Consider the following 12,908-nt stretch of genomic DNA (forward strand, 5'->3'; position numbering starts at 1 on the left):
ACCGGGGACCTGTGCTAGCTGGTAGCATTCGCCATTAAAGTTTTTTGCTTGTTCATATCAACCAACCCTTTTTCAATTTCTTCTCCTTCGCTTTAAGCACAATAGCAGGAGCGTTTCCATCGCATCGTGCCGAAAGTTCAAAGATTTTGAACTATTTCCAAAGTTTAATTACACAAACCTATTCAACAAAGTCATTCACCATCTTAATGTAACGCAAAGTGCGTTACATTAAGTAAGTAATCAATATTTTTGTTTAAAATAAATTAAATTATTAAAAATGATTTCCATTTGTTATCATAATGTGATACCTTCATTATGATAGCAAATAAAATCATCATTTGATCTCATTAAAGTATATATTACAAAGATAATTCTTATTTTGTGTCACTTTATTTGATTGTATGTTTAAAAACAAGACAAAATATGATTTAATTCCCCCAAGGATCTAAACCATTATTTATGTAGTCCATTCTATACAGAAACAATCATGTGTGTCTGTATAGTAAAAATAAATAAATCGCTATGTGTATGCAATTTATTAATTTATACCAGGAAGACCTAACAGGTAGCCCCAATGCGCCTTCCGGGCCAGAAACATTGTGAATTTGATACAAGTATAAGTATTATACAAAGTAAATACATATCAATTAATATCCACAGAGACATCTATGTATAGTCAAATTTGTAAATTAGCATAATTTTTAAACAATTCAGCGAAATACAGTAAATACATATCAATAAACATCCAGACATATTTATGGTCAAATTTGTAAATTTGCAGTATTTTATACAATTCAGCGAAATTCGAGACTGCTGAAAAATCGAGATTTGAGAAAAAATGGGTAAGGTTGCCAATAAGGTTGCCAACAGTTTCAATGAAAATCAGATAAATTAGCAAACTTGGATCGGAAACGATCAACCTTTAGTCACAAATCAGAAAACAGTGGGATTTTAACCCGTGACCACTTTGTTCAAAGCATTATATGCTAACCACTAGTCTATTTTCTACAATAGTAACCGACACGGTATATTCATATTACATGTCATCAAGTGGTACGTAAGTGCATCCATATTTGCAACGCAAGCAATATTTTCAAAATATGTCGTACTGCTTTGCGCATGTGATTATTTTTGGAAACGTCATATTGTGACAATATTCACTCGAAGACGCAAGCTATATTTCATATATATATATATATATATATATATATATATATATATATATATATATATATATATATATATATATATATATATATATATATATATATATATATATATATATATATATATATATATATGTATATATATATATATATATATATATATATATATATATATATATATCATCATCATCATCATCATTTACAGCCATTCGCCATCCACTGCTGGATGAAGGCCTCTCCAACACGCTTCCACTCGTCTCTGTTTTGCGCAACACTCATCCATCTCATTCCGCACATTTTCCTAATTTCGTTCACCCATCTTCCTTGCGGTCTTCCTTTTACTCTTTTGCCTTCTCTCGGGTACCATTCAAGCACTTCTTTTGTCCACCTTTCGTCCATCCTCCTAGCTACGTGACCCGCCCATTGCCATTTCAATCTCTTCACTCTATCCACTATGTCCACTACCCTTGTCATATTTCTCACCCACGTGTTCCGCTTCCTGTCTTTCCTCGTTATGCCAAGCATACAGCGTTCCATACTTCTTTGAGTGCATTGGATTTTATTTTGCATCTTGGCGTTCAGTGTCCAAGTTTCACATCCATACGTCATCACTGGCAAAACGCATTGATCAAAGATCCTTTTCTTCAGGCAGAGTGGCATTTTTGATTTAAAAACAGCATTCATCCGTCCAAATGCACTCCACCCTAATTTCATACGTCTCTTTATCTCTTCATTTTTACTACCAAACATGTCAATTATTTGACCTAAATATAAATAATTATTTACTACTTCTACTGGTTTATCATCTAAGGGGATGCTATCAGGCATGCAATAACTATTGAACATTAGTTTAGTCTTATCTACGTTAATTTTTAATCCTACTTTTCTACTTTCCCTGTCCAGCTGTGTTAGTCTGATAAGTAGGTCAGCTGAATCACGAGCTACTAAAACTATATCGTCTGCGAACCGAAGGTGACTCAAAAAGCGACCATTGATGCTTACTCCGGCTGTATCCCAATCCAATTTCCTGAAAACTCCCTCAAGCACCGCATTGAATAACTTGGGCGAGATTGTATCTCCTTGTCTTACTCCTTTTCCTATGCTAAATCTATCTGTACCTGAAAAAATTTTAACCGAAATATATATATATATATATATATATATATATATATATATATATATATATATATATATATATATATATATACATATACATATATATATATATATATATATATATATATATATATATATATATATATATATATATATATATATATATTTATACATATATATATATATATATATATATATATATATATATATATATATATATATATATATATATATATATATATATATATATATATATATATATATATATATATATATATATATATATATATATATACAGTGGCGGACTGGCCATACAAGCGAACATGCCCGATGGCATGTGGGCCCCACTATCTGTTAGAAAATATGGGCCCTCAGTAAAATTAAATAACTTTTTAACTATTTCACGTGTGTAAACATTTATAGGATATTGCACTTTGGGACCTAAAGTTTGGGTATTTCAACAAAACAAATTTCTTACGATATACACAAACAACTAATGAACCGATCCTTGCTTTAACAGCCCAAGGATCGGTTAACTTTTTTTATTAGGCTCGAAATGTAAGTTTCAACATTTGCGTGGGCCCTTTTGCTGGGCCCATTTCTAACCTCAATATTATGTATATATCAATACCTATGTAACTACCTACTGAAATAAAAATGGGAGTAAACAAATTTCCGTGAATAATATAAACTGAATTGCTTAAAATAATTTTGATAGGACGATTCATCATCAACCAGCGATTTAAATTTACTTCATACTTTCAAAATAACATTTGATTATACTTCGACGATATAGTAAGATTTAAATACACAATTTTAAACAGTTTCCGAATATAAAATCTATTCGTAATCTAGACACATCCATGTATATAGAAATATAGGATAGGGGCCCCCTCCCCAAAATCCCGATTAACATTAATTGAAAATATTATGCATTGTTTTCAGGGACGTAATTGGGGGGGGGGATAGGGGAAGTACTCGCCCCCCTAAATTAAGGAATAGCGTGATTTAGAAAATATTATGAATTTAATGATTAATGAGATACTACGGATCTATGAATGCTACATTTATTTCTTATGTATGTTACTTTTGGGTAACTAATAAAATAATCGCTGCTATGTGCTATGAAAAAAAAATGATTATTTCAAAGCTAGTATATTTTGGTTTTTAAGTGGTAAGCCTTGGGTAAAATTCTTAGAAATTGTTAACGTTTATTATTCCGAAAGTTCGTATATTTTTTGTTTTCAAGAAAAATTTTATATAAATATTTTACTGAATCGGTTCAATCACAAATGATTTTATTTCTCGTATTTTTTTTTATTTTTTGTATTTGCAGACGTCCATTCTCTCACAAAACAACGAATGAGATGGATTTAAACTTCATGTGTAACGATTCGGTTCAAAAAAAGTTTTAGTTATTTAATAAAATTGCTTTCTGACCAAAACCTTATCAAATTTAGTACATAAAGAAGACAAATATAATTTTTCAGCTTGATACGTTCAGGGGTGTGGTTAATTTTTTTTTTAATTTTTTAAGAGGAAAAAACCCCCCTTCTGGTTAATTAAATTTGATGATTTTTTTGTTATTATATTTTCGTCATATTGATACAAGGAATTATACATAAAATCGTGAAGAGCAGACATATTTAAAGTGTCGATCAAAATAGTGGAAGAAAAATCCGGTAAACTGCCAACAGGAGTAAACTGTCACTTTCGGTTAGCCGGTGTTCACGAAATTTTATATATGTATATAACTTGGCATTAGGTTTATAATTATAGATATGAAATGTCAGTTCAATACGTCGAAAAGTTTCCGAGAAAAAAATAAAAATACCTCGATCTTATAGGGTAAAAGTACTACTTCTGGTTGAGATAAAAATAATTTTATATACATATATGTACATATATAAAATAATAAAAAGACACACAGAAACACACACTCAGACACACAGAGCCGCACACATTTTTCTATATTATGTAAACGTGATCAGTGATCGATTCCGAGTTCGAATTTTCGAATGATCACAAAACTTTATCTTTATCTTTATAAAGTGAAAAGACAGTCGGTAGAAATTAAGTTAATTGACTTTTTTTTTTAGTGACTCAGTTTGATGGTCGATTTTTGTTGACTATGTGAAGATTTTTGAAAAAAAATTTTCGCCTGCGGCGCTTTTTTCGTTTTTTACATAATATTTTTTTATAATTATTTTATCAAAAATAAGCTTATCTTATTATATTTTATAACTCAATAAGGTGTATGCAAAGAATATTTTCCATTTTTATTCCGATATAAAACAGATTTTTTGAAAAAAAATTCAATTTGACCAATCTTTGCCTGCCCCCCCCCCCCCCTGATGAACGTCCCTGATTGTTTTCTACCGAAAGTAAAAGCCGCTTTTATACCGCATTCTTTTATGATGCATTCTATTTACCTAGGACAAGGGTTAAAAAGAAATATACAATGTAATTTATGGATCTATATTGTTTTTGCCATTTTTCTTGTACTTAAATGTTTATTCCCATTTTTGAAAATTTTTTTTTACCCTTGATATTTAGCGTGATGGAAAGAAGAAATTTTTTTTATATGGGGGGGGGGACAATTTCTTTTAACCCTGGGTGGGGGCCCCCTTTGACTCATGGCATGTACTAATTTCAGTCCCAGTCCGCCACTGTATATATATATATATATATATATATATATATATACAAAACACTTGCACGGCCGTGCTGTATAGTATGAATAGAAGTGGTCTTTTCTGTGGAGTGCTGTACCGAGCTGTTGACATGAAGTACTGGATAATATAAACGGACCTTAATTCGTGCGATTGTGAATTCGTACAGTTTTATCCGATTGGTCGTAACTGAATTTGTATATAAATATCCAAATATATATAATTACATATATATACATATGTATGTATATTGGAAAATTTATTCAATTTTCACGGGCTGAGCATTTAACGAATTCGATGCGGTGTCGGAGTGCTTGCTAATTGGAAAGCAGAAGTTTCAGTCGCGAACGGGTTAACAGGAAAATTGTTCGATTTTTCCGACACCCATCCCCCTTTCCCCGCATCCACTTCCTTCCCGTTCCGAATGGAACTAATTGCGACGCCACTCGACAGCATCATTTTCACACAAACACCCAGTCAACAAATTTGAATTGTCAATAGTAACCGTGAATTTTCATGTGAAAATGAAGACTGTAAAAATGTACGAAAATCCGAAAACGAAAATTCAGTTCATTTAACGACGGAAAATTTAATCGAATCCTAGAATGTGCAGCGTTGTTATAATGTTATTACGAATATGATGAATGCGTAAATGATTCAATCAAAATTCGTTTAGTAAACAATGAAACTTAATACACTTTATATCAACTGAAGATAATACTGAGTGTTTAATGATTCAAAATTTAAATATAATTCGGAAAATCTATGCAAGATCAGATCAGCCAATTTTTATATCCATTCAATCAATTATTTTGCATATACATACATACATATGTTTGAAACCATCATTTTTTTATTATTATTTCAATAAACTTCGTCATCTTTAATTTTATTTTTATATTTTACCATGGTGCCATCATGGTGACACTCTCGGTATTTAACATGTACATATATAAATTAATAGATTATAAATTTGAAATGATTTTCAAATAATGGTTACTAATAGTGAGTAGGACGGTTTTGCCAATTTTTGATGAAGAACCGTTTAAACAACGAAATTAAATAAAATAGCAAACTCTAAAGGAAAAGATTGACTTGGGTCGTAAATAAACAAGTTTGACTTAAAAATTGCAATCTTAATTACCGGTAAATCGTATACAGGCATATATGTACATAATTGCATAATATTACATTTAAAATGTCGTATTGTGGATTAAGTTTATTTTCAATATAAAATGAGGCTTTTTCAATTTGATAAATTCACAAATCAATCAAATCGTATTAAATGTGATTAGATTCAATTATGATCGAAACATTATAATAGTCTCCACTTTAAATAAATAAATATGACTAGATAAAAATATAAAATAAAAAGTAGAATTTATTTATTTTTACCAATTTATTTTAATGCATTTATATGACATTATTCATCTGAGATTAATTTTTAATTATTTATGCTTCAATCTAGGTTAACATTTTTTGAAAAAGTAACCACATACAGTTATCTAATCCACGAAAATTAAACCTTTTTTTTCATTTACCGATTAATACCGGTATGTGAGTTGTAGAAAAAATCATTAACAGCTAACCGATTTATGAAATTTGCCGGTAAATTGCAATCCCTAGTCTGACCAGCAGCACCCTAGAAATAATAAATTCTTTATAATCGAGGTCAAACCAGAGCTTGAGCTCCGAACCTCTCGGTGACTGGCAGACCCTGTTTGTGATTTTACTCTCCTGCAAATTATGAGGTTGCATATCAAGTTTCGGAATTTTACTGTTACATATGTATGTATATGTAAATACATCGGAAGATTTATTATTTTTATTTTTTATTTATATTATACCAGGAAGGCCTGGCCAATTATATACACATGTAAATGGAAACAATACCTGACATCTATGGTCAGATATTACAAACATCGTATAAATACGTTCAATAACATTTTTCATATAACAATACGAATTTTAACATTCACTAAAGTACCACAAAGACATATGTATATGGTGAGAAATCAGGCGAAACTTATAGATATTACAATAACTCAAGGTTTGCTACGCAAAATTGTGAAAGAAGAGCCAATTTTACAGGAACCGTTTCAATGAAAATCAGAAAAATTGTAAAACTCTGATAAGAAACGATCGACCTCGACAAACCAAGGTCTGGCTAACAACGAGACTTTAGTGGGAATCGAACCCGTGACGTAATGCACGAAAGAATTCAACACTCACCACTTGACCACGCTGCTGGTTAAATTTATATTTGATCTTTGGGTTGAGTCCAATTTGAAAGGCAATTAATTGTACAGACTCGTTACATTTCGATGAATCATATAAAATCCCGATTATTTATCCCTCGTTATACGGAGAGAGTGATAAAAAACAAGCCGCAGCTACGGATTGTTAAGCACGCTTAAAAAATTAAAAAAAAAATCGGGAAAACGACGCCGTTGACAGAGGCGTCTTTGCTAATTCAATTTGCTAAATAAAACAGAAAAGCCTTCTTTATTAAATATAGACAGGGGATGGGGTGGACGAGGGGACCAAATTGCCGGGGCGTCCTTTCGTCCTTTTATGTCGCGCCCAATTAAATACGTTTGTGCTGGCAATTAGTGAACGAAAAGACTCGGCTACAATTGCGTTATACAAGTATACTAACGCCCCCTAGCTCTCACACTCACACGCAGTCTGTACGTGAAGGGAAATTTTCGCGGGAAAATCTTTACGTTTGAAAAATCAAAGGAAGCTTCGCCCCTCGAAACGCACCAATGCATCTTTCAAATCCAAGAAATGTATCAAAGTCTACTGCAATTAACGTATGTATGCCAAGAAATTGCCTGCCAACGCTCACGGGCAAATTATTTTTTAATGATTTCAAAAAATTAGCAATTGGGTGCAAAATATATGTACATAGGGCCGTCGAGAGAAATCTCTGGCCTTGGGAAAAATTAATTCCAGGCCCAATGACAAACTAAACAAAAATATTTTATACATAGCTCATAGCTCATAGCTCAGACGTTAAGCTTCTGCTTACCGTCAAGAAGGTGCCGGGTTCTATCCCTGAATGAAAATGAATTTTTCAGAGTATGCTGTTGGTCAGACCTGGATTTGTGACTTCAGGTTGATCGTTTCCTATCAGAGTTTGCCAATTTTCTCTGATTTCATTGTTGAAACGGTTCCCGGAAAAAAAAATTGGCTAAAAATCCTTCCTACCTACTATGTCACCACTATTTGAAATTTGATGGATGTACAATAAAAATTTATGTACAATTCATAGATGTCTCGTTAATTTGCGAGTTTTTTAAGTGTCTCGCAATTCAACGACTTATAATAAAAAAAATGCTGCATTTGTATTTGTAATTGGCCAGGAAGGCGCATTGGGATTTGCCTGTAAGGCCTTCCTGGTATATATGTAAAATAAAAATAAAAAATAAAAAAATAAAAAATATATTTTTAATATGCAAAAAATCCTATCAGAACTATTAGAAATACCTACATATATATTGATTGTTAGTTTTACTTTATCTATGTACGTAGTTACAATAGATGAAGTTTTGTGATCATGCGAAAATTCGAACTCGAGATTTTGACTGATTCGAACTCGGAATCGATCACTGATCACGTTTTCATGATCTAGAAAAAATGTGTGTGTATTTTGGGGATTTTTTGAATACCGTTAGTCCAAGCGAACTGAAACTTAGTATCGGTTACTGAAATTCTTATCGACACGATGTAATTTTTTTTTAAATTTTTGAGTTGACCGGAAATTGTACCTCCCCTTATAGGTGTCCCCTTTTTTTGTTATTCAATTCAATTATCTCCCAAGCCGCTAACTGAATCGGACTGCAATTTTTTTACATGTAATAGAAATTATAAATTTTATAACCCAATATTGATATTTCATTTTATCTTTAATTTATACCAAGAAGGTCTAACAGGTAACTTTCCTGGCCAGAAATATTGTACATTTGTACACATTTTAAGTAATTCTAAGCAATTCAGCGAAATTCAATAAATACATATCAATCAACATCCATAGAGACCTTTATAGTGAAATTTGTAAATTTGCAGCATTTTATACAATTCAGCGAAATTCAAGATTGCTATAAAAAAATACAAATAATCCCTGGAACGCGACAATATGTAAATATTTTTATTTCAATATAATCAATTCGACTGTCGGTTGACGACCTCTGGTCGATTCACCTGTCGGCTTCTCACAAAGACGATACACACCAAATATCAACTATTAATAAATTTTGTAGCTGAAGATCGTTTCAATTAAATTATTATTACTAATTTCAAATTAGTGATCGTTAATGTTTTTTTTTAATTAAGTTTGACTTTACATGGTATTTTAGAGTACATATGTATGTATGTATGTACATACATATGTTTATTCCAAAATATGTTCCTAATAACAATTCATATTATATTTGAAAGTCTTCAATTTATAAATAAAATATTTTTTGTGTGTTTTATTTTTTCAATCAAAAATAAACTTCTACATATTCTTATACATATTTTATAATATTAAACAACGAAATTTGTCAAAATTGATTAAAAATTATATAAAACAGATCTCAAATATTTTTTTGATGATGAAAAATTCAACATGAATATTACCTTCAGCATCATGAATCATGTACATATTATGGTCTCGTCTCTCTATTTCTCTAAAATTTAAATGATCATTCATACTACATTATAAACCAGAACAAAATGACATCATCAGATATAAAGGATATTAACCCATCTTCAAACCATAACTAGAAAATATAGTAAGCCTACAAAGGCTATAATTTAAATGAAATAATTAAAAACTTGAATCAAATGTAACATTCATATTCCTTTAGTTGTAAATGTTACTAACATGATAACTAGATACTTTATGGCAGAAATACCATTAACCATACTAACAAATTAGTGAAAGCTATCAATGATTACAAAAAGATATCTCTATATTTCAGATTACAAAAGTCATTGAATATCATTTAAAAAATAAACATTGAACATTAAACATTGGACAATATAAACATTATTTTTTATTTCTAAAATTTTATTTGTTATTGTTATACTTTATTTACTGCCGGCTAAACAATATTTACTGCCGGCTAAACAATGTTTCTGCCGGTATACAATTTACACGTATTTGTTTCCAATACATAAACAAGTTATTAATACATAAAACTTCGTCAACTAGAAGACCACCAAATATCAAATATGAAATTGTTAATGCCTTAAATACATAACATAATGTACTGACAACAGCAAAAATGTATAAAGTATAAAATGGTCAATGAATCAACAGCTTTTCAAACAGTCCTGTAGAGTAGACTAGTGGTTAGCAGATAATGCTATGAACAGAGTGGTCACGGGTTCAAATCCCACTGGTTTCTGCTGGCCAGACCTTGTATTTGCGACTCCAAATCGATCGTTTCCTATCAGAGTTTGTCAATATATCTGATTTTCAATTAAACGGTTCTAAAAAATTGGCAACCTTACCCATTTTCTCGCAAATCTAGAGTTTTCAGCAATCTAAAATTTCAATGGATTGTATAAAATGCTGCAAATTTACAAATCTGTGAATGTTAAGTGTATTTACTAAATTGTTTATAAATGCTGCAAATTTACAAATTTCATCATAGATGTCTCTGTGAGCGTTAATTGATATGTATTTACTTTGTATAATACTTGTATCAAAATGTACAATGTTTCTGGCCAGGATGGCGCATTTGGGTTAACTGTTAAGCTTTCCTGGTATAGATTAATAATATTGTGAGCATACCGTTATAAACAATGAAAAAATTTTTCACTCTATAACCAAATAGTGGCAAATACTACCGTGGCTAATTAATTAATGAGCCATAAATCAAACCGAGCTAGCCAAAGGTTTCCGATCGTTAATAAACTCACCGCAAGCCATACCCACTATGCATTAAGAGCAAAAAGAAATCAAAAAGGTGTAGTTTGAAAGAGGTTAAGACGGACGTGGGGCGGAGGGAAAGCTTGAGGTGAAAATTCGACACGTTTGTTTGGACCGGTAATAAATCAAATAAATTTCATATAGCAAATAAGTATGATCCGCCACGGACCAAAGCGTTGGGTAATTTTTCAAAGTGGAGAAGGGCCCAGCAAAGTTGCTCTCCGGGTGCGGGCAGACGTGACGAGAGTAACTTGCCTGAACCTCCTCTTCCTCCACCCCACCCCTCCCCACTTCATCCTCCCCATCTCTGCATGTGCTGGTGTCGGCCATTTGGACCCACTTTGAATTTATATTAACGTAAATGTGACGAAAATGGGGTTTACACGACCCCAACCCCCTATAAACCGTTGCCTTCTATTCCACCCCCTCCCAGCCTACTCGCATTAGGTCATAATGGATGCGAGAGGTGAAATAAATCCGTCACGCCATCGATTCATAGAGTTCTAAAGTAGCCTTAAAAAATCGCAAATCCAAGTTTAAGCAACACTAAAGCGGCTCTAAACCTTTTCTGATCATTTAATCAGTGTTTTAAAAATAAAACTCTTTTACTGTCGTCGTTACCACGACAACTTAGAAAGTGCTTCGTTCAAGACTGTATTCCATTTTCTCAATGAGCTTCGTTTTATTTCAAACAAATTAAATTAAAATCAACTCTACATATGTGTGTAGGTATATATGTAGTATTATATATCGGTCTCCCTCACGGGACCGAAAGTGAAACGCCTGAAAACGCAAATATCGGAAGGCAAAGATTGAAAATCGAAAGATCTTAAGTCGAAAGATCAAAAAAAAAGGGTGCATGGTAAACGGTACCATGTATATATAATATATATGAGTGGCATGCGGTGAAATTATCTCTCTTTTTGTCATACAGCCTTGTTTAATGTGCACGCGCAGAATACGGGAAGAAAAGCCTGTTCCTCTTGTTCCTGTTGTATCCTGCTCGCGCAAATATTTTTTATCTTTCGACTTAAGATCTTTCGATTTTCGATCTTTGCCTTCCGATATTTGCGTTTTCGGGCGTTTCACTTTCGGTCCCGTGAGGTAGACCCCTTCTGTATTTATTATATGTACAATTTGTAAAAAAATATGTACAAATCTAAAATCCAATGTCTCAATGGATTAATTCTGTAGTTAATTAATTAATTAATTGTTATTTCATGTTCTTCAACTTCTGGAAATATAGTTATTCATGTAATAATAAAACTCTGCATTGTTTGTAATTAATTGTCCAGGAAAGCGCATTGGGGTCTTCCGTCAAGCCTTTCTGATATATATCTATGTAAAATAAAATATGTATACTATGTATGTATGTATGTATCACTTTTGCCGTCAATTTCTCTTAGCAATCATCACTAATACTTACACCTTCATATATTTGTACTATTGTTTATTTCAGGGCTATGGAGTCGGAGTCAGATATATGTATATATATATATATATATATATATATATATATATATATATATATATATATATATATCTATATATATATATATATATATATATATATATATATATATATATATATATATATATATATATATTTATAAAATTGAATGTCTTTTTGTCTGTCTGTCTTTCTCCTATAGGCTCCGAAACCACTCAACCGATTACAATGGAACTTTCAGGATTTGTTGTATGCATGTCCGGAAAGATTACTGTGAAAAAAAACCTCTTATTAATAATATTCGTAATTACGATTTTACCGACGCGAAAGTTTGAAACGCCATTGTTTAGTCAAGGAAATGTGTTTATTTATAACCACGATACCAGTTGGTTTGAAGAGACTTTCTGCTTTTAAGAGCGATTAGTGGACTTTCAACCAACACTTGAAACGGGAACGGGAACGGGAATTGCATGCCTTATTCTGGCATTCAGCTAGTAAAAAATATGATCAGCTAGTAAAAAATAAATCTTAATTCAATTAAATGGAAAAACCTATATTGATCATATATGTACATACAT

Source organism: Arctopsyche grandis, chromosome 13 (genome assembly GCF_051622035.1).
Source record: "Arctopsyche grandis isolate Sample6627 chromosome 13, ASM5162203v2, whole genome shotgun sequence".
Taxonomy (NCBI): domain Eukaryota; kingdom Metazoa; phylum Arthropoda; class Insecta; order Trichoptera; family Hydropsychidae; genus Arctopsyche; species Arctopsyche grandis.